Here is a 27,709-nt window from a genome sequence, read left to right on the forward strand (position 1 = left end):
TCCATACTCCTAATCATTTTTGTTGCCCTTTTCTGAACCTTTTCCAATTACAATATATCTCTTTTGAGATGGGGCGACCACGTCTGCACACAGTATTCAAGATGTGGGCGTACCATGGATTTATATAGAAGCAATATGATATTTTCTGTCTTATTATCTATCCCTTTCTTAATGATTCCCAACATTCTGTTCGCTTTTTTGACTGTCGCTGCACATTGAGTGGATGTTTTGAGAAAACTCTCCACAATGACTCCAAGATCTCTTTCTTGAGTGGTAACAGCTAATTTAGACCCCATCATTTAATATGAAAAGGAGTACTTGTGGCACCTTAGAGACTAACCAGTTTCTTTGAGCATGAGCTTTCGTGAGCTACAGCTCACTTCATCGGATGCATAGCATATCGTGGAAACTGCAGAAGACATTATATACACACAGAGACCATGAAACAAAACTTCCTCCCACCTCACTCCCCCGCTGGCAACAGCTTATCTAAAGTGATCCTCAAGTAGAGCCATTTCCAGCACAAATCCAGGTTTTGGAAATGGCTCTACTTGAGGATCACTTTAGATAAGCTGTTGCCAGCGGGGGAGTGAGGTGGGAGGAAGTTTTGTTTCATGGTCTCTGTGTGTATATAATGTCTTCTGCAGTTTCCACGATATGCTATGCATCCGATGAAGTGAGCTGTAGCTCACGAAAGCTCATGCTCAAAGAAACTGGTTAGTCTCTAAGGTGCCACAAGTACTCCTTTTCTTTTTACGAATACAGACTAACACGGCTGTTACTCTGAAACCTATCATTTAATATGTACAGTTGGGATTATGCTTTCCAATGTGCATCACTTTGCATTTATCAACATTGAATTTCATCTGCCATTTTGTTGCCCAGTCACCCAGTTTTGTGAGATCCCTTTGTAACTCTTCACAGTCTGCCTGGGACTTAACTATCTTGAGTAGTTTTGCATCATCTACAAATTTTGCCATTTCATTGTTCACCCCTTTTTCCAGATCATTTATGAATATGTTGAATAGGACTGGTCCCAGCACAGATGCCTGGGGGACACCACTATTTACCTCTCTCCCTTCTGAAAACTGACCATTTATTCCTAGCCCTTGTTTTCTATATTTTAACCAGTTACCAATCCATGAGAGGACCTTCCCTCTTATCCCATGACAGCTTACTTTGCTTAAGAGCCTTTGGTGAGGGACCTTGTCAAAGGCTTTCTGAAAATGTAAGTATACTGTATCCACTGGATCCCACTTGTCCACTTGCTTGCTGACCCCCTCAAAGAATTCTAATAGATTGGTGAGGCATGATTTCCCTTTACAAAAACCATGTTGACTTTTCCCCAACAAATTATGTTCATCTATGTGTCTGACAATTTTGTTCTTTACTATAGTTTCAACCAGTTTCCCTGGTACTGAATTCAGGCTTACCCACCTATAGTTGCTGGGACCAACTCTGGAGCTCTTTTTAAAAAATGGCATCACATTAGCTATCCTCCAGTCATCTGGTACAGAAGCTGATTCAAATGATAGGTTACAGACGACAGTTAGTAGTTCTGCAATTTCACATTTGAGTTCCTTCAGAACTCTTAGGTGAATCCCATCCTGTCCTGATGATTTATTACTGTTTAGTTTATTAATTTGTTCCAAAACCTCCTTTAATGATACTTCAATCTGGGACAGTTTCTCAGATTTGTCACCTAAACAGAATGGCTTAGATTTGGGAATCTCTCTCACATCCTCTGCAGCAAAGACCAATGCAAAGAATTCATTTAGTTTCTCCGTGATGGCCTTATCGTCCTTGAGTGCTCCTTTAGCATCTCGATCATCCAGTGGCCCCACTGGTTGTTTAGCAGGCTTCCTGCTTCTTAAAAATTTTTTTGCTGTGACTTTTTGAGTCTTTGGCTAGTTGTTCTTCAAATTATTTTTTGGCCTTCGTAATTATATGTTTACACTTCATTTGCCAGAGTTTATGCTCCTTTCTATTTTCCTCACTAGGATTTAACTTCCACTTTTTAAAGGATGCCTTTAGGTCTCCCACTGCTTCTTTTACTTTGTTGTTTAGTCACAGTGGCACTTTTTTGGATCTCTTACTGTGTTTTTTAATTTGGGGTATACATTTAAGGTGAGCCTCTATTATGGTGTCTTTAAAAAGTTTCCATGCAGCTTGCGGGGATTTCACTTTTGGCACCTTTTAATTTCCGTTTAACTAACTTCCTCATTTTTGTGTAGTCCCCCTTTCTGAAATAAAATGTGACAGTGTGGGGCTGCTGTGGTGTTTTCCCCACCACAGGGATGTTAAATTTAATTACATTATGGTCACTATTACCAAGCAGTCCAGCTATAATCACTTCTTGGACCAGATCCTGTGCTCCACATAGGACTAAATCAAGAATTGCCCGCCTCCCCCCGTGGGTTCCAGGACTAGCTGCTCTAAGAAGTAGTCATTTAAGGTGTCAAGAAACTTTATTTCTGCATCCTGTCCTGAGGTGACATGTACCCAGTCAATATGGGGCTAGTTGAAGTCCCCCATTATTATTGAGTTTTTTATTTTTATAGCCTCTCTAATCTCTCTGAGCATTTCACAGTCACTATCACCATCCTGGTCAGGGGTCGGTAATATATCCCTACTGCTATATTGTTGTTATTAGAGCATGGAATTACTATCCATAGAGATTCTATGGTGCAGTTTGGTTCATTTAAGATTTTTGCTTCATTTGAGTCTACGCTTTCTTTCACATATAGTGCCTGTCCCTCACCAGCACGACCTGTTCTGTCCTTCCGATATGTTTTGTACCCTGGTATTACTGTGTCCCATTGACTATCCTCATTCCACCAAGTTTCTGTGATGCCTATTATATCCATATCCTCATTTAATATGAGGCACTGTAATTCACCCATCTTATTATTTAGACTCCTAGCATTGGTATAGAAGCACTTTAAAAACTTGTCACTTTTTAGCTGTCTGCCATTACACGATGTAATTGAATGGGCCTCTTTTTCACTGGACTATTTCTCATCAGATCCTACCTGTATTTTATCATCTTCTAGCCTCTCCTCCTTACTAGGACATAGAGAATCTCCATTAGTAGATCCTCCCCTAAGAGATGTCTATGTCCGAACCTCGTGCTCCTCTGCACCTGTCGGCTTTCCCCCAGCCCTTAGTTTAAAAACTGCTCTACGACCTTTTTAATGTTAAGTGCCAGCCATCTGGTTCCATTTTGGCTTAGGTGGAGCCCATCCTTCCTGTATCGGCTCCCCCTCTCCCAAAAGTTTCCCCAGTTCCTAATAAATCTAAACCTTTCCTTCATACACCATCGTCTCATCCATGCATTGAGACCCTGCAGTTCTGTCTGTCTAACTGGCCCTGTGGACAGAACTAGAATGCTACCATGCTAATGCTACCATGGAGATGGGGCGACTGTGCTAATATGCTAAACTATAGAATGCTAATTTCAGAGAATGCTACCATGGAGGTCCTGGACTTCAGTCTCTTACCTACCACTCTAAATTTGGCCTCCAGGACCTCTCTGCTATCCTTCCCTGTGTCATTGGTACCTACACGTACCATGACCACCGGCTCCTCCCCAGCACTACACATAAGTCTATCTAGATGTCTCAAGAGATACGCAACCTTTGAACCAGGCAGGCAAGTCCCCATGTGGTTCGCAAACCCAGCTATCTATGTTTCTAATCGAATCCCCCATAACTATTACCTGTCTCTTATCAATAACTGGAGTTCCCTCCCCCGGAGAGGTATCCTCAGTGTGAGAGGATACCGTGACATCATCTGGAAAGGAGGGTCCCAACTAGGGGATCGTTTCCCGCTGTTTCAGTTGGATGTTCTCCTTCCCTAAGACTTTCATTCTCCTCAACAGCACAGAGGCTGTCAGACCGGGGGTGGGACTGTTCTACCGTGTCCCGGAAAATCTCATCTATGTACCTCTCTGTCTCCCTCAGCTCCTCCAGTTCAGCCACACTGGTCTCCAAAGCCCGTACACAGTCTCTGAGGGCCAGGAGCTCCTTGCACAAAATGCACACATACGCCACCTGCCCATGCTGCACTGGGTGCAGTAAACTGGATAGCCCCCACTCTGTTGCTGGACTTCTGCCTGCATGCTCTTTTAACTCCTGCAGCTCGTTCCTTTGTTGATGTTTTGTTTTTATCAGGGGGTGTTTTGGACTTTAAGTTTAAAGAATGTTAAGTGTATCTAGCCATCCCCACATACACTCCCACTGTGAACTCCCTTGCAAAACTCCCCTATTAGCCACTACTGTTGGCTAGCTCCTCTCGTTGCTTAGGAGCCAGCTTTTTAAAGCCCTGGTCTTTGTGAGTAGCCCCATCCCCTGGTTAAGGATTGATGGGTGCGAAGGGGCTTAGGGATCAAAGCCTCGTTAAGAAGCTCTCAGCCTTGCCAAGCAGGCGGCTAGGCTCAGCACACAGTCCCCCAAACAAACAGATCACACGGTATATTTCAGTCAAGCAGCAAGCACCCCACAAACACACACACTACAGACAGCAAATTTACCCCAAGGGTCACAGAATCGTTCCTCCTTCACTTGGAGAACTCTCTTGCAAAACTCCTGTTAGCCGCTCCTGATCGCTCCCAGTTCCTGCCTCTTGACTCCGACCCTGGGCTCCGGACCCCAGCTACTGACTGGCTTGACCCTTCCAGGGCTGACCACCTATGACTCTAAGCACAGAACTTGACCGCCCATGACCTGGTTCCTGATGCTAGATCACAGACCAGTTAGTACCCGGTATTTTCTCTCTGGGGAGGTACTCCTACACCAGGATCAAGTCACCTCTTGATCCCATCTCATCACTGTGAACTCCCAGACACAGCTCCAGGTGCTGGGGCTCCAAGAACAATTAGTTAGTGACACTGCTGTGATGGGTGCAAGCCGAGACCCAGGGGTTGGCCCATCCCTCATGAGGATCCTTTAGGGGGCTTTGCAACGACTCTTTTGTGCCACCCACAGGTTTTCCCAGCTCTTCTGAACGCCCACGGAAGACAGTGGTGCTCTGTCCCCCTCTAGTGGTGGCTGGGCCACATAGGCAAAGGAGCCTGCTACAGCCGTGGGTTTTATAGCTCAGGCTCTTAGATCCACAGGTCCCAGGTTCAATGCCTGCTGCCACCAAACCACCCATGGGGGCAGCGTGTTGTTCTGGCTTTCTGAAAACACCCGGAGTTACATGTGATCCTGAGGAGAAAATCCCCCACCCCCCAATGGTTCACCCTTCTGCCACAGCTGAAACACTGCTCCATGCTCAGGTGAGTGGGATGGGGGAACCTCCTGTGGCTGCCACAGCGACCCCTGCTGGCCTGGGGAGGGAAGGAAGATAATGGAGGAGAAGGGGACGGGGTGTCAGGGAGGAGGATTGGTGGCTGGGATAGGGACAGAGGCAGAGAAGAGCTGCAGAGGGGGGGTGGGACTGGGGGGGATCATGAGAAAAGCAGCCCAGACGCTGCAGGAGTTCACGTTGATGTCTCTGCCCAAGATCTAGGGCAGGGGTGGAGTTCAGATGAGCTGCAGTCAGATAGGAAGGGGGCTGGGGGGTAATTTAAAGCTTTCAGAGGAATTGCACCCCACCCCCAACCCTGATGCATGAACAGCTGTGCCAGTCTCAGCCCCGCCCACTCCCCAATCAGCTGGGCCCTTGGGGTTAATGGGGTCACTGGAACACCACCCTTCCCACTGGGGCTGGTGTGAGCACTGGATCTCCCACACTTCCTCCTCCCACACCAACCTCTCAATCTGTTCAGCTCGACATCAGGGGATTTAAAGAAACCCTGTCAGAGCAAATGTGGGCTCCAACCTATACCCTGGGTGGGCAGGGCGGATGGAGCTTCAGCAAACCTCAGAGCAGCAGGAACTGTGTGCGTGAAAAGAAAGAGAGAGAGAGAAATTCCAATGGAAAGTAGTCTCTCTTTTTCTTTAAAGCAAATAAACCTCTCACCCCCCCCCCACCCAAGGAGGGTTTCCAGGCAGTTTGGGGCTCCAGGAGCCCAGTGATGAGTGTGGCATAAATGCCGGGACAGAGGCACATTAAAATTAGCTCAGGAGCTCCACGGGGCAGAGACACAGCTTCCTGCAACACCTAGCGCATTGCAGGCTCTCTGTAGCCCAGAAAAGGAGCAGGCAGATGAGATGGCCAGGTCCCTAATGCTGTCGCATACAGCACCAAGCGCAGTGGTACCGATTTTCAAGAGTCCCCTATGAGAAAGCCACAGCGCGTCCCTTCAGAACTCACAGAACCCTTCTTGAGCATTCGCCCATGAACCCTCCCCAGGTCCAAGTGGCCAAGGACTCTTATCTCTGGTTTGCAGAGAAGGAAACTGAGGAAGTGACTTGCCTATGGCTGCACAGCACATCCCCAGGACTCCTGACTCCGTGCTGTGGCTACTGGACCATGCTCCCCTCCCAGATCTAGGAACCTTGGCTCACATTCCTCTGCTATAATCACTCGACCTTGTAGCTGAGAACAGAACCCAGGTGTCCGGGCTTCCTCAGATGCTAATGATGGTACTTAAAGTAATATGGAACACTAGCAAGGGTTTTACAAAGCAGCTGCAAATAACAGTCACTATGGTCCCTTCTGGGCTTAAAGTCTGTTACATTATTATTTACAGTAAGCACCTATAGGCCACAACCAAGATCAGAACCCCTGCCAATAGTGGGGGGGGGGGGGGCAGACTGAGGGCAGCTGGCTTCAGCAGTGTTACTGAGCATGCTCAGTACAAGCCAAGCAGCAAAACTGGGGGGATACCTGACGCCACCTGCCCCCCTGCGCATCGCCTCTGCCACTGTGCTAAGCGCTGTATGTATATGTGCTAAAAACAGTCCTGGTCCCAGTGAACATACCCTCTAAACAGAAGAGAGAGAGAATGCTTTCTACAGATGAAGGAAACTGAGGCACAGAGCTGTGACTTGCCCAAAGGCTGGGGAGTTGGTGGGAGAGCCAAGAATTGAAGCCAGCTCTCCTGCAAGCTGATCTGGCATCACCCTTCCTCTCAGAAATGATTAGGGGTCTGGAACACATGACTTATGAGGAGAGGCTGAGGGAACTGGGATTGTTTAGTCTGCAGAAGAGAAGAATGAGGGGGGATTTGATAGCTACTTTCAACTACCTGAGAGGTGGTTCCAGAGAGGATGGTTCTAGACTATTCTCAGTGGTAGAAGAGGACAGGACAAGGAGTAATGGTCTCAAGTTGCAGTGCGGGAGGTTTAGGCTGGATATTAGGAAAAACTTTTTCACCAAGAGGAATGTGTTACCTAGGGAGGTGGTGGAATCTCCTTCCTTAGAAGTTTTTAAGGTCAGGCTTGACAAAGCCCTGGCTGGGATGATTTAATTGGGGATTGGTCCTGCTTTGAGCAGGGGGTTGGACTAGATGACCTCCTGAGGTCCCTTCCAACCCTGATATTCTATGATTCTAGGTATTGCCTAATTAAAAAAAACAACAACTACTAATGAACAGGATTTCACATGGACTCTGAAAAGCAGGGCCACTAAACAGCAGGGTCTTGAAAAGGGGCCAAATCTTAGCAACCAGGCCCTCTGCAGCCCCTCAGCTGATCTGGGAGGGGGCCGCAGGTGGGGAAGGGTAACTGCCTGCCCCCTGGTGGAGGAGTCTGGAGCTCTGTACTGCAGCGAGGGCTGCAGGGTGCTCAGAGACACCGACTGCAGTCCCCAGAAGAGGTTAGGCTTGAATTCACAGGCTCCTCATCCCTTAGGTGAGAGAGAATTAAGATGGCTTTTGCGGAACCTCACCTGAGTCGGTGGCGCAGCCGAGCAGCAGACCCGCGGACCAGGGATTCTCAACCTTCCTCTTTCTGAGGCCCCCCCAACATGCTTTAAAAACGCCACGGCCCAACTACACCACAGCAACTGTCTTGCTGCATATAAGAGCCAGGGCTGGCGTTAAGGGGTAGCAACCAGGGCAACTGCCCGGGGCCCCATGCCACAGGGGCCCGCCGAAGCTAAGCTGCTCAGGCTTCAGCTTGAGGCCTGGGGGGTGGGGCTCTGGGCAGTGGAGCTTTGGCTTTCTGCCTTGGGCTCCAGGGCGTCTCAGGCCGATCCTGCTTGGTGAAACCCCCTCACAGCCCCCCCAGCGGGCCTTGGACCCCTGGTTGAGAACTGCTGCTGCAGACTGCCCCGCAAAGGGCACTGCCCTGGGAAGCCCTGCCCTTGCGTCACTCCTGGCAGTGCATTAGAAAGTTGCTGGAGAAGGGCACCTTCTCACTAGACCCTTCTGCACATCTGTGGGGCCAGATCCTGCCCTCGGGTGTAACCGAGAGCAGAGCCAGCCCCAGTATTTACCACCCCCATTGTTACGGTCTATTCTTTATCACCTGATCTGCTGTATAATTCTCCCAACCTGTGATTAAAGCCGGAGAGCATTTTTAAACGCCTTTGAAGAAGGGTTGGTCTGTGAAATTAATTGCTTTCTTATTATGTTGATAGGGTCCCTTTATGCGCATGCAAATGATGCGGCGTGAAACTCAGACACTTCTGGGAAGCAAGGGCCGCATTATTGGAATGCTGGCTCCCCTGAGCACTACGGCCTGCCTTCCCCCTAGTGGCTGAGGTAGCATCAAAGCCAGGAGAAGGTGCACTGCTCCCACCCCCCCGGCGATGATACAGGTGCATGCACGCATTCAGGATTTATTGAACACAAGCGTCCCTGGTAACTGCCGACTGGAATCATCACAGTAAAAAGCTCCCGGACAATAAAAGCTGGTGATTTCAGCAGCAACGGGAAAACACGAGGCGATTGCGGGAAGCTCAAAGGGAGGGAGACTGCTGAGCGGCTGGAGGGCTGAGTTGTCCCGTGGCTAACAAGGGCTGGAGATCAGAACCAGGAAACTGACTCAGAGACGGAATATGAAATTGGCCAAGCGAGTGGAGCATAGAATGTGAATGAGACACGTGGAATCCTTCTCATCTCCATGAGGATCACAACACCCAGCCCTTGTGCACAGAGCACTTCACATCAATTCTAAGGTACTCACATGGCCCCCATTTATGCTGAGTGCTTATCCTCCCACAACCCCCTAGATAGTGCTATTGTCCCATTGTACAGATGGGGACTTGAGGCACAGAGAAGCTAAGCCCCAGATCTCCAAAGGTATTTAGGCCAGTGGGAGTTAGGTTCCTAAATACCTTTGAGTATCAGGGCCTAAGTGATTTTCCCAAGGAAGTCCTGGAAGAAAACAAAGTCATCACTGATAAAGTCTGCCAATAATACAAAGATTGGGAGGCCGGAAAATAACGAAGAGGAAAGGTCACTGATACAGAGCGAGCCGGATCACTCGGTAAACGGGGTGCAAGCAAGCGATATGCAGTTTAATGTGGCAAAATGTCAATTTATACATCTCGGAACAAAGAATGCCGGCCCTATTACTTACATAAGGGAAGACTCTAGCCTGGGAAGCAGTGACTGAAAAATTCTTGAGGGTCACGGTGGATGACGCTGTGGCCAAAAGAGCTAATGCAATCCTGGGGCAACTGGGGAATTTCAAGTGGGAGCAGAGAGGTTATTTTACCTCTGAATTTGGCCCTGGTGTGATCGCTGCTGGAATCCTGCATCCAGTTCTGGTGTCTACAGTTCAAGAAGGATATTGATAAATTGGAGGGAGGTGGTGGAATCTCCATCCTTAAAGTTTTTAAGGCATGGCTTGACAAAGCCCTGGCTGGGATGATTTAGTTGGGGATTGGTCCTGCTTTGAGCAGGGGGTTGGACTAGATGTCCTCCTGAGGTCCCTTCCAACCCTGATATTCTATGATTCTATGGAGGGGGTTCAGAGAAGAGCTAAGAGAATGATTAACATTACATAAGAACGTCCATACTCAGTTGGATCAATGGTCCATCTAGCCCAGCGTCCTGCCTTCTGACAGTGGCCAATGCCCGGTGCTTCAAAGGGAATGAACAGAACAGGGCAATTATCAAGTGATCCATCCCATTGTCCAGTTCCAGAATGTGGCAATCCAAGTTTCAGGGACACCCAGAGCATGGGGTTGTATGCCTGACCATCCTGGCTAATAGCCACTGCTGGACCTATTCTCCGTCAACTTATCCAATTCTTTTTTGGACCCAGTTATCCTTTTGGCTTTCACAACATCCAGAGACAACAATTTCTACTGGTTGACTGGGCGTTGTGTGAAGCGGTACTTCCTTTTGTTCATTTTAAACCTGCTGCTTATTCATTTCATTGGGTGTCCCCTGGTTCTTGTGTTATGTGAAGGGGTAAATAACACGTCCGTATTCGCTTCTGCCACGCCAGTCATGATTTTATAGACCTCTATCATATCCCCCGAGTCACCTCTTTTCCAAGCTGAATAGACCCCGTCTTTTTCATCTCTCCTCATAAGGAAGCTGTTCCATATGTACCTTTTACATTTCTAATATATCTTTTTTGAGATGGAGCAACCAAGAAGTGCACATAGCATTCAAGGTATGGCCAGACCATGGATTTATATAGTGGCACTATGATATTTTCTGTTTTATTATCTATCCCTTTCCTAATGGTTCCTAAAATTCTATTCGCTTTTTTTGACTGCTTTGACTGTTTTCAGAGAACTATCCAGGATGATGCCAAGATCACTTCCTTGAGTGGTAACAGCTAATTTAGACCCCATCATTTTGTATGTATAGTTGGGATTACGTTTTCCCATGCGCATTACTTTGCATTTATCAACACTGAATTTCATCTGCCATTTTGTTGCCCAGTCACCAGTTTTGAGAGATCCTTTTGTAGCTCTTCGCAGTCTGCTTGGGACTTAACTATCCAGAGTAAATTTGCATCATCTGCAAACTTTGCCACCTCACTCTTTATCCCTTTTTCCAGATCATTTATGAATATGTTGAATAGAACGGGTCCAACTACAGATCCCCCATTCTGAAAACTGACCATTTATTCCTAACCTTTGTTTCTTATCTTTTTACCAGTCCCTGGGCGATGCTCTGGAACTGCTCCCCATGAAGCCAGTCAAGACTCTGGGGAAGTCTCCTTTCTGTGAGCAGCCTGTCTTCAGGACACACAGCTCACACAGCTTCCACCTTCCTGGGTCTGAGCTCGGAGCATTCAGCATCCTCTCCCCTCCGTGCGCTTCCCACAGCGAGTCCGCTCATGCGGGGCTCCTGGGGAAGCCAGAGGGTCCTGCACCCCAACTTCGCAGTCAGACATGACTCTCAGCCAGCCAGTAAAACAGAGGTTTATTAGACGACAGGAACATGGTCTAAAACAGAGCTTGCAGGTGCAGAAAACAGGACCCCTCGGCCGGGTCCATTTTGGGGGGCAGTGAGCCAGACAACCACGTCTGCCCTTCTCTCCATGTCCCCAGCCAGCCCCAAACTGAAACTCCCTCCAGCCCCTCCCCCTCTGGGCTTTGTCCCTTTCCCGGGCCATGAGGTCACCTGATTCCTTTGTTCTCCAACCCCTTTAGCTCTCACCTTGCAGGGGGGAAGGGCCCAGGCCATCAGTTGCCAGGAAACAGGGTGTCGGCCATTCTCTGTGTCCAGACCCCTGCTCACCCCTGCCCTCTAGGGCTCTGCAGTGATCACACACCCTTACCCCACCCCCTAGATACTTAAGAACTGCCTAGGGGAAACTGAGGCACACCCACACTATTCAGAGGAAACATTAAGAACAGTCCCACTTCATCACACTTAACTATCCAGAGTAAATTTGCATCATCTGCAAACTTTGCCACCTCACTCTTTATCCCTTTTTCCAGATCATTTATGAATATGTTGAATAGAACGGGTCCAAGTACAGATCCCCCATTCTGAAAACTGACCATTTATTCCTAACCTTTGTTTCTTATCTTTTTACCAGTTACTGATCCATGAGAGGACCTTCCCTTTTATCTCATGACAGCTTACTTTGCTTAAGAGCCTTTGTCAAAAGGGACCTTGTCAAAAGCTTTCTGAAAGTCCAAGTACACTATAGCCACTAGATCATCCTTGTCTGCATGTTTGTTGACCCCCTCAAAGAAGTCTAATGTATTGGTGAGGCATGATTTCTCTTTACAAAAGCTGTGTTCACTCTTCTCCAGCAAATCATGTTCATCTAAGCCTCTGATAATTCTGTCCTTTTAGTATAGTTTAAACCAATCTGCCTGCTTCTAAAGTTTGGCTTACCAGCATGGAGTGGGTGAACCGCTGGCTCAGGGAGGCTAGCCCCCCAACCCTGCCCCTTTTGCCCAACGCCCCGCCCTTTCTGTGCCCGGAGCCCAGCCCCCCCGCCACTGGCCGCTGGCCCCTGCCCCAGTCTCCCTCCATCCCCAGAGTGCCGGGAGGCCAGGCTCCAGCCTCGCCAGTCCCGGAGCGCTGGGTGGCCGGGAGGCCCAGCTCAAGCCTCGCAGCCCCGGAGCACCGGGAGGGCAGGCAGCGCGGCCCCAGTGCCAGCCCCAGCTGGGACCCTGATGGCACAGGGGAAGAGCCACCTGCAGAGCAGGAAGCAGGAGGGGGACTGGGGGCAGAGTGTGGGCAGGGCTACACCTGGCTGTTTGGGGAGGCTCAGCCTCCCCCAGCCTATGATACCCGCTGCCCATGCTCACCAGCCTGTAATTGCCAGGATCGCCTCTGGAGCCTTTTTTAGAAATTGGCATTACATTAGCTGTCCTTCAGTCGGCTGGTACAGAGGCTGTTTTAGGCGATAGTAGTTAGCAGTTCTGCAATTTCACATTTGAGCTCCTTCAGAACTCTTGGGTGAATCCCAGCTGGTCCTGGTGACTTATTACCATGTAATTTAGCAGTTTGTTCCAAAACCTCCTCTACTGACACCTCAATCTGGGACAGTTCCTCAGACTTGTCACCTAAAAAGAACGGCTCAGGTGTGGGAATCTCCCTCACATCCTCTGCAGTGAAGACCGATGCAAAGAATTCATTTAGCTTCTCCACAATGGCCTTGTCTTCCTTGAGCACTTCTTTAAAAAACCTGCCTTATAGTGATAGACTCAAGGAGCTCAATCTATTTAACTTAACAAAAAGAAGGTTAAGGGGTGACTTGATCCCAGTTTATAAGAACCTACCTGGCGCACAGAAATTTGATAATAGAGGGCTCCTCTGTCTAGCAGAGAAAGATCTAACACGATCCAATGGCTGGAAGTTGAAGCGAGACAAATTCAGACCAGAAATAAGGGACATGCTTTTAACAGTGAGGGTAATTAACTATTGGAACAACTTCCCCAGGGTCATGGTGGATTCTCCATCACTGGAGATTTTAAAATCAAGGTTGGATGTTTTTCTAAAATATCTGCTCTGGTACAAACAGGAGTTCATTCAGGGAAGTCCCATGGGCTGTGTTACACAGGAGGTCAGACTGGATGATCACAGTGGGTCCCATCTGGCCTTTGAATCTATGAAGGTCACATCAGAGATCAATACCAGAGCCGGGAATTGAACTCCTGTCTCTCAAGCCCCAAATTAGCACCCTGACCATTTCCTCTCTAATGTCTACCAGCACTGTGAGGGATAATTTAATGTGTAATTCAGAAACACCATTGTCAGGAGGGTGCCGTGCATAAAGGTGCCAGGCTGAGACTGGTGGCAGCGTCACCAGCTATCACGATTTTATCCTGAGTCTTGCGATATCCAGCTGTTGTCTCTCAAGCCCCAGCCCCTGGAGTCATGGCATGTTGGAAGGACATAGGAACAGCCATACTGGGTCAGACCAATGGTCCATCCAGCCCAGTATCCTGTCTTCCGACAGTGGCCCATGTCAGGTGCTTCAGAGGAAAAGAATCTGAGGTTTCCTGCAGACGTGACCCCTTGGGGCTCAGAAGCCCAAGAAAAAGAACCCAAAGTTGATCATTATTCTTTTGATCTCACAATTTTTAAGCCAAGCCAGTGGTTTCAGAGAGGCCGGAGCCACGATTTCTGAGCCCTTGTGCCTGCCAATGCTGCACTCCTGGAAGATTCCAAATAGTGCGTGGGGTGGGGGGTGGGGGTGAGTCTCAGTGACAGCACCTGGGTGCCGAGCTCTGTGGAGAACCTAGCCTCTCGCACACCTTAACTGCACTGGGAGTTTAGCCCAAAGAGCAAACCCGTCACTGGCGTATGTACACTGTATCATAGAATATCAGGGTTGGAAGGGACCTCAGGAGGTCATCTAGTCCAACTCCCTGCTCAAAGCAGGACCGATCCCCAATTTTTGCCCCAGGTCCCTAAATGGCCCCCTCAAGAATTGAACTCACAACCCTGGATTTAGCAGGCCAATGCTCCAACCACTGAGCTGTCCCTCCCCCCATATCCTGGTGTGGCGCAACTTGTCCCAGGGTCCAACTCGGCTAAAATGCTGCTTGGCGTTTCAGGGCAGCAGCAAAGACTCCCTCTAGGGGCAGACCAGTCTCTAGGGCCCATGCTGGTCTCGGTCCCTCCGCTTCGTCTGCCAGCCAGCGGAACCTGAGATCCACCAAACTCATCTCATGGATGGAGCCGCCTTAGAAGGGAAGGTCTTCCGGGGCCACCGACCTGAGTGGGACTCAAGCTGCTGACCCACCAGTGACAGCCCTGGAGCCCACACCACATTCAGTTTCCTTGTAAATGTGGCCATAATCCCCTGATGAGTGTTAGCGAGCCCCCCTCTGTGCCCGCTCCACAGCAGTCATGGGGTGGTACAGCTCAAATCCGGGCATCTTCCAGTGCTGAGCTCTGCAGGTCCCTGATTCGATCCCTGGCTGGTGGCCACAACGCTTATTTGAGTGCTTGACGCAAGTAGGGTGACCAGATGTCCCGATTTTATAGGGAAAGTCCCGATATTCAGGGCTTTTTCTTATTCAGGTGCCTATTACCCCCCACCCCCTTTCCCGATTTTTCACACTTTCTCTCTGGTCACCCAAGACGCAAGCACCACTGGGTGAGATCCTAAGGGTGCACATGCCACCTTAATTCAGCTCCCCTCGGCCTCTGCCCCGTGCATCCAATCGCACGATCACCTGCTATTTTTCCCACAGGACCCCTGCCTCATTACGTGAGTACCGGCCATCCTGTGCCCTGACCGAGCAGCTCTGCAATATTTCTTTTCATCCCGTTCATTCAGCGTGTGGCCCCACATACCACTCAACCCCTGCAAGTCAGGACTCCTGGGTTCGAGCCCCAGCTCTGAAACGGCAGTAGGGCCAAGTGGTTAGAGCAAAGACTGGGAGTCAGGACTCCGGGGTTCCAGCCCAGCTCGGCCACCGACCCACTATGAGACAGGAGCTCAGTCACTTCCCCTCTCTGTCCCTTGCTTTCTATTATTAGCTGTAGCGTTTAGGAGCCCCAGTCATGGGGCGGCCCTATGGGGCTCGCACCAGCGTTCATTCCTGGCTTCATCTCCCCATCATGCAAGTGACTTGGGAGCACGAATCCTGGCGATTTTGAAAACTGGGCCCATTACCCTTCGTTTTAGAGAGGGGAGATGGAAGCAGAGGGCCAGGCCAACATTTGCACATGCGTCCACTGATGTCGCGTTAAAACAAAGAACAAGAAAACGGGCGAAAAAAGAAAACGGAAATTTTACCGTGTGCAACCATGAGACCTGCCCACGTGAGTCATCAGCCAGGTCAGGCCCCGTGGCTTGGAAGCTACCGCACAGGAACAACTGCTAGCCACGGACACGCTGTTACTTGCTAACGTGCTTGGCAGAGTGCATCCAGCTATATGCGAGACAGCATAGGCTGCTGGGCCTTGGGGTTCTGCTCCTGGCTTGGGCACGTGGTCTAGGGATTAGAGTCATAAGACCCCCATCTCGCTCTTCTGTAGCACTGTCCATCCACAGCTCTCCAAACGCTTTACAAGGGAGGTCAGGATCGTTATGGTGGTGGTTACAGATAGCATAGCCGGGGCCGTAATTCTGGCACATCCACTCTGAAAGGCAATGTGGATGAGAGAGACCACACGTGGCCACCTTAAAGAGCTGAGATTTGAACTCCTGACTCCCAGAAAGGGACACCTTCCCCTAGGCTCAAAGTCTCGTGTATATTTTTTCATCTCAGGGCTTGTAAAAATAAGGTCCTGTTTTACAGCTCTCCGGGACCTGACCCTGTCCTGAGAGTGTCAGAATGGGGCAGAGGGGGCTGACTCTATGAGGCAAGCTCCCCTCCCCGAACACACCTCTTCCTCCACCCCTTCATGTTCATGGGACATCCCCATGGCACCTACAGCCACTTTCTTACCTGGCAAACTAACACCAGGGAAGTCTCCCTGTGTTTTCAGCTATTGCTCACCGGGATTGAGCAGCTGGGAACGAACAGACCCAGAAAGCAGCCCTCCGGGGACCAGCAAGTACCTCCCGCCCACAGCTGGGCAACCCCTGCCACAGAGCAGGGTACTTCCTGATCAGCTGGAAACAACATCAGGAAGGCAATCGGCGTAGGTTGGCGACTGAAGTGGGGGCGTACAGGAAGCACACAGGGATGGGACCCTTCTAGGCAGTATCATCTAGTGGGTACAACACTGGACTGGGTCTGAGACCTAGGCTGTATTCCCAGCTCTGCCTCTGGATGACCATGGACAAGTCACTGCTCCTCTCTGTGCCTCAGTTTCCCCATATGGAAAATGGGGATCATGATACTAATTGTGAAGCGCTTTGAGATCTGCTGATGAAGGGCTAAATCAGAGCTAGAGATGGTTGCCATTATCCTAGCAGTGAGGAGGAGGGTGTGCTGGGGGGACTCAAGCAGGGATCCTGGCAAAGGAAGGCGGTTTAAATGGGCAGTGCAGGTGGAGTAGGTTTGGTAGCATAAGAGCTGGAGGTAGGAAATGGTGACTCTGAGGCAATCGGGGAAGGTTTTCAGCAGCCCGGAGGGTCAGAATTTACTCCAGGCAAAGTCCCGACCTATTTAACAGAGCCGGGGAGACCTCTCCTTGGGGCAGAGACCACCTTTTGTGCTGCGTTTGTACAGCGCCAAGCACAATGCGCTCACAGCCTGTGACTGGAGCTCCGAGGCGCTGCAGAGCATAAAAACCCACTGTCACACAGTGAGTCTGTTGCGGAGCTGGGCTAGAACCCAGGAGTCCTGACTCGCAGTCCTTGCTCTAGCCACTCGACCCTACTGCCATCCCAGAGCCAGAATTCGGGAGTCCTGACTTCCAGCCCTCATACTCTAACCCTCCCCTGCACCGTGCCGGGATTAGAACCCAGAAATCCTGACTCCCAGCCCCCTTGCTGTGACTGCTAGACCCCCCCCCCCCCCACAGCTGGGATGAGAACCCAGGTGTCCTGACTCCCAACAGCCCCGAAGTCACCCCTCCTGCAGAGCCCGCCAGCGAGGAGAGCGAAAAGCAGAAGGGATCAGCCCTGCAGAGAAGCCAGGGTTTTGTAACCATCCCCCCCTCCCCCCACAGGCCCCTGGGAGCTCCCCTCCCCCTCCATAATGGACGCTAATGGATTTTTGGGCTCCTGTCTCACATTAGACTGCGCAGCCTGGTCGAGTCTCTGTCGGCGCGCGCATCTCTGCCCTCCCCACCCAGCCCGGCCATTTCTCTGCCCCCCACCCAGCAATCAGTCAATGGAGGGAGGGGGAGGGAGAAAGCAGGTTGAGATGCAGCCCTTCCCCCTCCCCCACCTCTGCCTCAGACCTCGTTAGCTGGGTCCAGATTGCACAGATGGGCAGCAGGGACCCCCACCAGCTGCCAGCTGCCAGGCCTGCCTCTGAGCTGGGGGGTGGGGGGGGGGAGGTGAAGCAGCATCCAAACCACTCCCCCCTTTGTCCTGAGAGCACCCTTAAAGGGACCCTGGCCATGCAGATTCTTGGGGGGTAGGCTGGGATGCCCAGGCTGCGGCAGAGCCCCCTGGCCAGCTTCCACAGACCAGGGACAATGCTGACCCCAAGCCCCCAGGGTGCTGAGACTCAGTGTCCCCACAACAAAACCTGCTCACGCTTCTCCCCTCCCTCAGCTGTACCCCTCCCCGTGTCCTGTGAGCATCACAAAATTCCACCCCCCCCACACACACAACCCCCTCTGCCGCCAGCCTCCCTGCAGAGATCTGCCCCTGTGTCCATCCCAAGAACCAGTCCTTGCAGGCACCAGTTCCTGGCCTCAGCTGCTCTCTCCTGAGCTCAGAGACGGGGTTAGAGCTGCAGTGGGGTCCTCTCCTGAGCCCAGCTTTACCCCTCCGGTGGGAACAGCGCGATCCTTGGAAGGAAAGGGTCTCTTGTGATCAGGGCTGCTCACGCCACCAGTGAGGTTTGAACCCAGGAATCTTAGCAGCGAAAGCAGCTGCCTCTTGATCTAAAGAGCAACTGCGGTTACAGCTTCCTTGGCCTCTTATGCAGAGCGGCCACGAGAGGGGGACAAAGACGAGAACTGGGCAGATCCACCGGGGCCAGAAAACACCAATTCATCAAAAGTGCAACTTTTTGCACAAACGTGGTGGTTTCGACTTGCCTTTGGAAGGTTCCTCAGGCCCAGGATGAAATGTCAGATCAAAGCCAGAGAGAGAACGCACACATGCATGCCACTGGACTACACCCAACAGCCTGCTAGTCAGGGCACTACCCTAGGATACGGAAGACATGGGATCAAGTCCCTGAGCTCCAGATCAGGCAACACTGGGATCTGAACCCAGGCCTTTAGTATCCCAGATGAGTGCCCCAACCACTGGCTCCATCCAGTGGGGGATGTGTGTGTGTTAGGGGAACAAGTTTGGGAATCAATAGATTTTAAGGCTGGAAGAGACCATTACAAACATCTAGTCTGCCCTCGAGTATAACCCAGGCTGGAGAGCCTCACCCAGCAATCCCTGCATCCAGCCCATAGTTTGGGGTTGAGCTACAGTTTGGGGGAGGGATAGCTCAGTGGTTTGAGCATTGGCTTCCTAAACCAAGGGTTGTGAGTTCAATCCTTGAGGGGGCCTGTCATAAATATAAAGGGAAGGGTAACTCCTGGCCAGAGGCAAAACCCCTTCACCTGTAAAGGGTTAAGAAGCTAAGGTAACCTTGCTGGCACCTGACCCAAAATGACCAATGAGGGGACAAGATACTTTCATATCTGGCAGGGGGGAAACAAAGGGGTCTGTCTGTCTGTGTGATGCTTTTGCTGGGAACAGATCAGAAATGCAAGCCTTACCACTCCTGTTAAATTAGTAAGTAATCTGGCTAGAAAATGCGTTAGAGTTTCTTTTGTTTAATGGCTGGTAAAATAAGCTGTGCTGGAGGGAATGTATATTCCTGTTTTTGTGTCTTTTTGTAACTTAAGGTTTTGCCTAGAGGGATTCTCTATGTTTTGAATCTGACTAACCTGTAAGGTATTTACCATCCTGATTTTACAGAGGTGATTCTTTCTTTTCTTTAATTAAAATTCTTCTTTTAAGAACCTGATTGATTTTTCATTGTTCTTAAGATCCAAGGGTTTGAGTCTGTGTTCACCTGTACCAATTGGTGAGGATTATTATCAAGCCTTCCCCAGGAAAGGGAGTGTAGGGCTTGGGGGGATATTTTGGGGGAAGATGTCTCCAACTGGTCTCTTTCCCTGTTCTTTGTTTAACACGTTTGGTGGTGGCAGCATATTGTTCAAGGACAAGGCAAAGTTTGTACCTTGGGGAAGTTTTTAACCTAAGTGAGTAAGAATAAACTTTGGGGGTCTTTCATGCAGGTCCCCACATCTGTACCCTAGAGTTCAGAGTGGGGAAGGAACCTTGACAGGGCCATTTAGGGATCTGGGGCAAAAATTGGGGATTGGTCCTGCTCCGAGCAGGGGGTTGGACTAGATGACCTCCTGAGGTTCCTTCCAAACCTGATATTCTATGATACAGCATATCTGTTCTAGGAAGTCTTGGTTCCAACCCCAAGTGATAGAGAATCCTCCACATCCATCAGTAAGTTGCTACAATGGTAAATCACCCTCACTTTATTTCTAGCTTGAATTTATCTAGCTTTAGCTTGAGGACTTTGCCTTTATCTGGTAGAATCAAGAGCCTTCTCCTATGTGAAATCGCCTCCCCATGTAGGATCGTGATCAAGTCATGCAGGGACCGTTTGACTGGCTAGCTTGACCCTTCTGCAGAGCAGAGGCTGGAGAATTCACCCTATGACTCCTGCATCGAGCCGCAACATCTGGCTGAGTTCGAGCATCGTTTCCGTGTGCCTGGAATGTGCCTCTGTATGACAACATTTGTGCTTATTTCTGCGGAGCCAGCAAAACAGACACTGTCAGGGGCTCCCTCTGGTGGCTCTGTAATAATCCCCCTTTGCAGAGATTACCTACGCTAAAAGGTGCATATTGTTACTGTGGCCACTGAAAGTATATATATTTTCGAAGCTACGTTGTGTCAGCCACCCCAGCCATTCATCAAGGGGCCCCCAACAAATCACCAGATTGGCTTAAAAATAATAATAAATGTTGGGTTCTTTTCACTGGCCGCCTGGGTTGGGGGTATTTAGCAGTCACAATCTCAAGATCTTCCTTCTTCATCTCAAGACCTAGAAATGGACATTACTTTCTTAAATGGAAGCTGAGTTTCTCTTGTCATCTCAGGACTCCGGGAGCTGGGACTTTCAGAAAAACACCAACTATTGCAAGACTTGGCTAGGAAACGTTTTCCCTTTCACTCGGGATTTTAAAGCCAGCACCATGTGCAACGGGGACCCTGATTCCTGCTTAAGGCCCAGAAGAGCTTCCACAATGCAAATGATCAATAGTAAACCTTATGCAGCGTTGAACCTAAGCTATTTGATCCTCTCTCTTTTGTTGTTTTTGGCACAGAGAAGCCATTTACTAAGCAGAACACCTAGTTTTATTGTCTGACTGTTATGTTCACAGCACATACACAGAGAAGTTAGTTAAAAACATCAGGAACTCTTACTGGAACATCGCAACATCACCCTATTTGATTTCTTAAAATCCAGCACCTTAACACACTAGAAACCAAAACCAGAGAGAGACAAAGCAGGCTGCTCCCTAAGACAGCTAGGCCCCAGTTGTCTTGCCTTGCTCCAGCTCTTTGCAGATTGCTGACACCCAGATTCCATGCTTCCCTACAAAGTCCCCTAGGCTGCCAGCAGGACCAGGAAACCCGCTGAGGATTTAAGGTGATGGCTTACAATTTTAATATAGGTTTCAACCCACCCCACCTACCAAATCAACCCTGCAGATTTCTGATGTCTACGGCCATCTTGCCTATTAACATTTACACAGACACCTGCCTTTTATACAGCCATCCTGTAACAACTTTCACTCACGCTCCAACTATCTATGGTACTTATCTGCCCCTGTTACCACAGTGTTTGAGCACCTTACACACTTTAATGTATTTATTCCCACAACCCCTGAGAGACAGGGCAGGGCTGTTATCCCCACTGTAAAGATGGGAAACTGAGGCACAGAGAGGCTCAGCTCCTCAATGGCATTTTGGCACCTAACTCCCATGGTCTAAATACCGTTCAGGTGACTTGCACAAACAGGGGATGTGAAATGCCATTTACAGTGGGACGCCCCAGGGGAGGGGAGAGGAGAGAAAGGGGATGTCGGGTCCTGTCCCCAGCAGGTGATAGAGCCTGGGGTGGGGGAGTTGTAGAATGAACCCACCCCGCACTCAGCCTGCAGTGGTGGCTCCTGTCCCCTGGGGCTGGCCTGGCTCCATGCTCCGGCCCCATTGGCTCTCACCACAGCACGCAGGCGGGCCACTCCCTCCCTTCATGATGACCAGTGATGCTCCACCCCCTGCCTGGCCCCCGTGCTGCTGGATCGGCTGCCCCAGGCTGGGCTGTGGCGGGCCAAAATGTGGTCAGGCCATGCCCGGGTAGCCCCGGCTCTGCAGCCTACGTGCCCAAGGTCAGACAGGAAAGTCTACAGAAGAACCAAGCTTTCCCACATCCCAGGCTAGAGTCATCCTTCTTCTCTCAGAGCTCGCTCCCGCACTAGACTGCCCTCTCCCTCTGCACAACACCTCCCACACCCCTGCACAGCCCTCCCACCCCCAGCCTGAGGGGGGAGTCCCAATCCTAGCATATCGGAACAGCATCAAACCAGGCAAATCTCGAGGACAATTTAGAGGCATGGGCACAGTCAAGGTTTCTGAAAGCTTTCCCGAGGGAGGGGAGTGTGGTCTAGGGGTTAGCTCAGAAGTTGGGAAGCCAGGACTCCTGGATTCTGTTCCTGGCTTTGAGGGTGGGAATGTCATCTAGTGGTTAGATCCGGGATCTGGGAAGCCCAGATTCCTGGCTCTGGGAAGGCGGTGTGGTCCAGGGGATAGAGCAGGGCATAGGAAGTCAGGACACCTGGGTTCTATTCCCTGCTCTGCCACTGACTCACTGTACAGCTTCAGACAAGTCACTTCCTGCTCTGGGCACATTTCCCCTTCTGTAAAACAGGGATAATAAAACTTACCCACCCTCCACAGGGAGGGGTTGTAAATGGTGCAAGCCCGTGTCCTGCGACAGGGAGACAATCCCACTGCTGCCTAGAGCGCGCTGTGTAATCCCCATGGGCAGTGTGGCCTAATGAATAGAGCACTGGCCTGGGATTCAGGACTCCTGGGCTCTATTCCTGGCTCTTAGACAAGGCACTTCCCCTCTCTGGGCCTCAGTTTCCCCTCCCACTCTGCCTATTTTGACAGAGCTCTCTGGGGCAGGGACTGTGTCTGTGCAATGCCTGGCATGACAGGGCCCCCATCTGAGCTAGGGCCACTAGACACAACCGTGATACTACTTCTCCCAGTACCAACACCACAAAGCATCCCCAGTGAGCCCTCTCCTGCCTTGGGGCTCACGTCCCTCAGATGCCCATAGAAATGAATCCCCGCTCGTCCTTGCACGAGTGTAACTACCACGGGGCCGCACTGGCCCTGCTCATTCCATGGGGTGATGTTTGAAATACACAAGAGGATGGATGCCAGCTCTGGGGCCCGTGCGCCAGCCCCCAGCAGGACGGCAGGGTGGTGCATGGACAGAGACACGTCTGCCCCCCGTGTCGAGAAGCTGGGGATTGAGATACACTGCCCCACTCCAGCGCCATCCAGGATCTCAAAGAGTTTTGCAAACAAACTTCCATCCAGCATAGCAACCCCCTTGGAAGGCAAGAATTACAGCAGCCCCTGCTTGTCGAGCCCAGTCACCTCTACACCACTCTGCCAATGCACTTCATTCCTCACCCCCAGCCCCCTCTGCCACTCCAGCCCTGCGATCCCCCTCAGCTCTGCCAATGCACCTCGCTCCTGACCCCCAGCCCCCTCTGCGACCCCAGCCTTGGGATCCCCCTCAGCTCTGCCAATGCACCTCGCCCCTGAACCCCAGCCCCCTCTGTTACCCCAGTGTGGGGATCCCCCTCAGCTCTGCCAACACATTTTGCCCCGACCCCCAGCTAGTCCAGTCCTACCATTCCCATCCACACACGCACAAAGCCATGCCAATGCCCTGCAACCCTAACCCTGACCCATGGAGCACGCAGCCTGCTATCCACTGAATGGTGTAAGATCGATGTGCCTGCCCTGTTTCTGTTGCCCTCTAGTGGCAGGTCTAATTATAGTGGCTCTTAGTGCAACAGGAAGTGCCTTTGGAACTACACTACCCAGAATTCCTACCAGGATGGAGTGGGCATGTCAGAGAGTGAACTATAAAGCCTGAGGGCACAGGGAACATGGAAATCTCTGACTTCCCTCCTGAAGGCAAGAACCCCAGAGCAAAGATCTGCTTCAAGCTGCAGCCCTGAGTCTGTGCTGGAGTCCTTGCAATCTGGGAAAAGACCAAGCTACAAATTTAATCCCCCTGCCCCCTGGTGGGTGCAGGAAAATCACAGTGAAGGTCTGGGTGGCAGATCTATTTTAAGGGCCTCTTACCCCCAAACCTCTTTGCTATCCAGATGGGAACATGGCCTAGTGCTTGGAGCAGGGGACTTGCAATCAGGACTCCTGGGTTCCATTGCCATCTCTGCTCCCGTTCAGCACGTGACCTCAACATGCCTCTTCCCCCTTCCCAGCCCCCACGCCTGCTACCCCTTCCCCCATGAAATGGGGACAGTGATACTTTCTGAAGCAGATTAGCATCCGCCCCCCCAGCCAGTCAGGGAGACAGACGTGCACCCCCCCCCAAAAAAGGTCACTTGTCTGCCCCTATCACTGCAACATGCACCCTGGACCCCGCCAGGGCTAGGGGGACCTCTTGGGGAGAAATTCCCTCCAGAAGCACAATCAGGTTTGGGACCCTGCAACATCCAGGCAATGGGGCACGTGGCAGCTTGACCCCCTTAGCTGCCATGGACCCCACCCCACACCAGTGGTAGCCCTGGAAACAGAATGGATGGGAGGGGAAGAAATGGATCCAACCGTGTGGAAATGGTCGCCTGGGGCTCAGAAAGGGACCTCACCGCTCTCCTCTCCGACAGGCCACAGTGTTTTAGGAAGACTTTTCTCCTCCCTAAAGCGCTGCGATTGGCAACTGCCAGAGGCAAGAAACCAGAACCAAGAGGGACCTGAACTGGCCCAGCGTGGCAGGAGCTGGGGTATGAAGTTAGATGGTCACTGGGCCAATCTGGGGAGTCAGGGACCCTGGCCTAGATGGGCCCGGCGGGGAGTCTGATCCATAGTGGTAAGACCTGGGTTCCACCATCTCCTTCACCTGGTCCAAGGCAGGACGGGCTCCCACCCGTCATTGCTCTCAGGGATTCCTTCTCTCTCCAAGCAGGGATGTGCCTGAGCGAGGGGGCCTGTTCTCCCTGCTCACGACCCACCCGTCTGGGACACAGTCCTGGAGCTGAGGTGTCAGATCGCCACCTCCAGCGCCACCTTCTAGATCAGCTGGGACATGGCCAGGTCCTGGTGCCTGCTGACACCCGCCCCCGCCCCCTTCTGAGCAGGAGGCTGGAGTGGTGGTGTGCAGTGCCCCCTGCTGGGCTCTCTCAGGGGCTGCAACCCATTCCGCTCAGCTTGCAAAGGGACACCAAGGTGAATGATCCAACTGGGATGGCTCATTCCCCCCTTCCCAAGTCTGGCCAAGAGATGGCTCTGCCCCACTCCCCCTCCTGGAGAATTCTCTCAGGGACACCCCCTGGGCTGGACCCCTCCTGGTGCAGCTACAGCAGCTTTCCCCTCGAGTGACCTGGACTCCACGTGTCAGAACCGAGCAGCACACCCGAATGCTGGCAAGGGCTCTGGGTAAGGGATCCGGAGCATTCCCCCTCTTCCCCTGCAGATCCCATCTCTCCCCACCCCTAGCTGGACTCGACAGTCTTCGCCTCCAGCCCGCTGGTTCAAATCTAGCTGTGCTCGGAGGGCTGGCAGTTCCCTTCATGAAATGAACTGGTGGGTTCTCAGACCAGCTCCCAGCACAGTCCCATCCCAAAGCACGCAGCCTTCTTGGCTTGAATCGAACCCCTCTTGTTGGGGACCTCAGCCGACAAGCCAAGCTTTCACAGGGGCTGAGGTGTATGGGGGGGTTACTTGTCCCTCCTGCTGCTCCCCTCCCTCCTGCCCTCCCTGCTCTGGGCCTACCCAGAGGCCTCTGGGCCTGTCAAGCCAACACAGAAAGTGATGGGGAGTAGCCACAGCAGCCACCCATGTAATGATGAGGATGTCCTCAGCAGGTGGGGGAGTCCTCTCCAGCAAAAGGGGACAGAAGCCGGGGGGGAGGAAGGGGACTAGGACACATCATCTCCCTTTCCCTCCCCGTTCTGGTGCCCAGCATCCCAGGGGCTGGAGGAGGGAGCCAAGGGCAGAAGTGGTTCTGTCTGAAGGAACATCCCTCCAGGTGACACCTACAGGTGGGGGAGGCAGGTATCCCCCCAGTGAGGATACTGACACCCTGACATAATTTCTTCACCCCTAGATGCCAGGCAGCAGCAGAGTAGGGGGTAGGGAATCTCGTAGGGGGCACCAATGGATGAGTGACGGGCAGATCCAGACCCAGAGGGGGATGGATGGAGAGGGGCCGGGATTAAACTAAGGGGGAGTCCATAGCTCTTCCTCCTCTCTCTGTCCCTGGCTTGGGGGGCAGCTCCCCCTTCTCCTTGGCAGCTGCACTGAGAGCGCCCCCTGCTGTCTCACGTTGTGTTAGCCCCTGGATAGGGTCATTTCTGGGCATGGCTGCTTCTCCCCACTGGGAGCCCAGTCCCCGTCTTTCAGATGGACGGAGCAGGGTCCTACTCGCTCCCGCACCAGGCTTCCCTCTCTTTCAGCTCCCAGCTCCCACCCCCAGGGCCACCTGGCCCTCTGCATCCTCTAGGACATCCACCCGACCAGCACTGCCCCAGGGCAAGGAGGGAGACCTGGGTACGCAGAGGCGGCCAGAACAGCAGCTCCTCCAGGGCCTGCGTACCCAGCACAGATGGGCATGCAGTGGGGACCAGAGCGGGCACAAGCGTGTGCCAAGGCTGCCAGCCTCCACAGCCATATTGGCCTTTCAGTCTCTCCCCCTCACATCCTGGAGTGTCCATGTTGCTGGCGGTGTATTTGCACCTGGGGGAAGGGGGCATCTCACCAAAGGATCCAGCCGGGGAGGGGGGAATGGAGGACCCCCCCAAGGATCTGAACACCAGCAGCTTGCAACACAACTCATCTCTGTTCCCCATCAGCACCGCCCTCCCCCCCCAGGAAAATCAGGGTGAATAACTCAGATTGCATCTCCATCCCCTCCCCCCAGCTGCCATATGAGCGTGTCCAGGGTCCTCTCCCAGCCCCCAAAACAACCTGCCCAGGGTGGTGGGGGTGAACCCTCCCCCAGCAGTGATCGGAGCTCACCGAGGGGGAAGTGCGACCGCTCTGCTCGCACATACAAAACAGCCCCGGTACCAGGGGCCAGGCCTGGGGGTGGGGGGAGTCATCCCTGCCCCCTGCATCCCTGCCCTGTGGGGGGAGGGGGCCCTCAAGCTGTAGCTCGGCTCAGCAGCAATTGGAGCATGCACAGGACAAGCCCTGCCCCCCTCTTCCTCCATCCCCAGCACTGGGTCCCCCCCTCCATCTCTGCCCCCCCTCCATCCCCAGCACGGAGTTCCCCCTGTCCATCTCCAGCACAGAGTCCCCCCCTCCATCCCTGCCCCTCCTCCATCCCCAGCACTGGGTCCCCCCCTCCATCCGCAGCATTGGGTCTCCCCCTCCATCCGCAGCACTGGGTCCCCCCCTCCATCCCTGCCCCCCATCCTCCATCCCCAGCACTGGGTCCCCTCCTCCATCCCCAGCACTGGGTTCTCCCTCCATCCCTGCCCCTCTCCTCCATCCCCAGCACTAGCCCCCATCCCCTCCAATCTCCTCCATCCCCAGCACTAGCCCCCACCCCCTCCATCCCTGCCCCCCATCCTTCATCCCCAGCACTGCCCCCCCATCCCTGCCCCTCTCCTCCATCCCCAGCACTGGGACCCCCCCTCCATCCCTGCCCCTCTCCTCCATCCTCAGCACTGCCCCCCTCCTCCATCCCTGCCCCTCTCCTCCATCCCCAGCACTGGCCCCCCCTCCATCCCTGCCCCTCTCCTCCATCCCCAGCACTGGCCCCCCTCCATCCCTGCCCCTCTCCTCCATCCCCAGCACTGGCCCCCCCTCCATCCCTGCCCCTCTCCTCCATCCCCAGCACTGGCCCCCCCCTCCATCCCTGCCCCCCTCTCCTCCATCCCCAGCACTGGGTTCCCCCCCTCCATCCCTGCCCCCCTCTCCTCCATCCCCAGCACTGGGTTCCCCCCTCCATCCCTGCCCCCCATCCTCCATCCCCAGCACTGGGCCCCCCTCCATCCCTGCCCCCCTTTCCTCCATCCCCAGCACTGGCCCCCCCCTCCATCCCTGCCCCCCTCTCCTCC

At 52.4% G+C, this 27,709-nt stretch overlaps 1 protein-coding gene across 1 annotated transcript in view; it reads right to left on the reverse strand.

The window, feature by feature from the left end:
• The window catches only part of MAP3K12 (mitogen-activated protein kinase kinase kinase 12), an 87,774-nt gene that overhangs the window by 58,904 nt on the left and 1,161 nt on the right, over positions 1-27,709 (reverse strand). The window lies entirely within an intron of this gene.

This window comes from Chelonia mydas, chromosome 20, assembly GCF_015237465.2.
Source record: "Chelonia mydas isolate rCheMyd1 chromosome 20, rCheMyd1.pri.v2, whole genome shotgun sequence".
Lineage (NCBI taxonomy): Eukaryota > Metazoa > Chordata > Testudines > Cheloniidae > Chelonia > Chelonia mydas.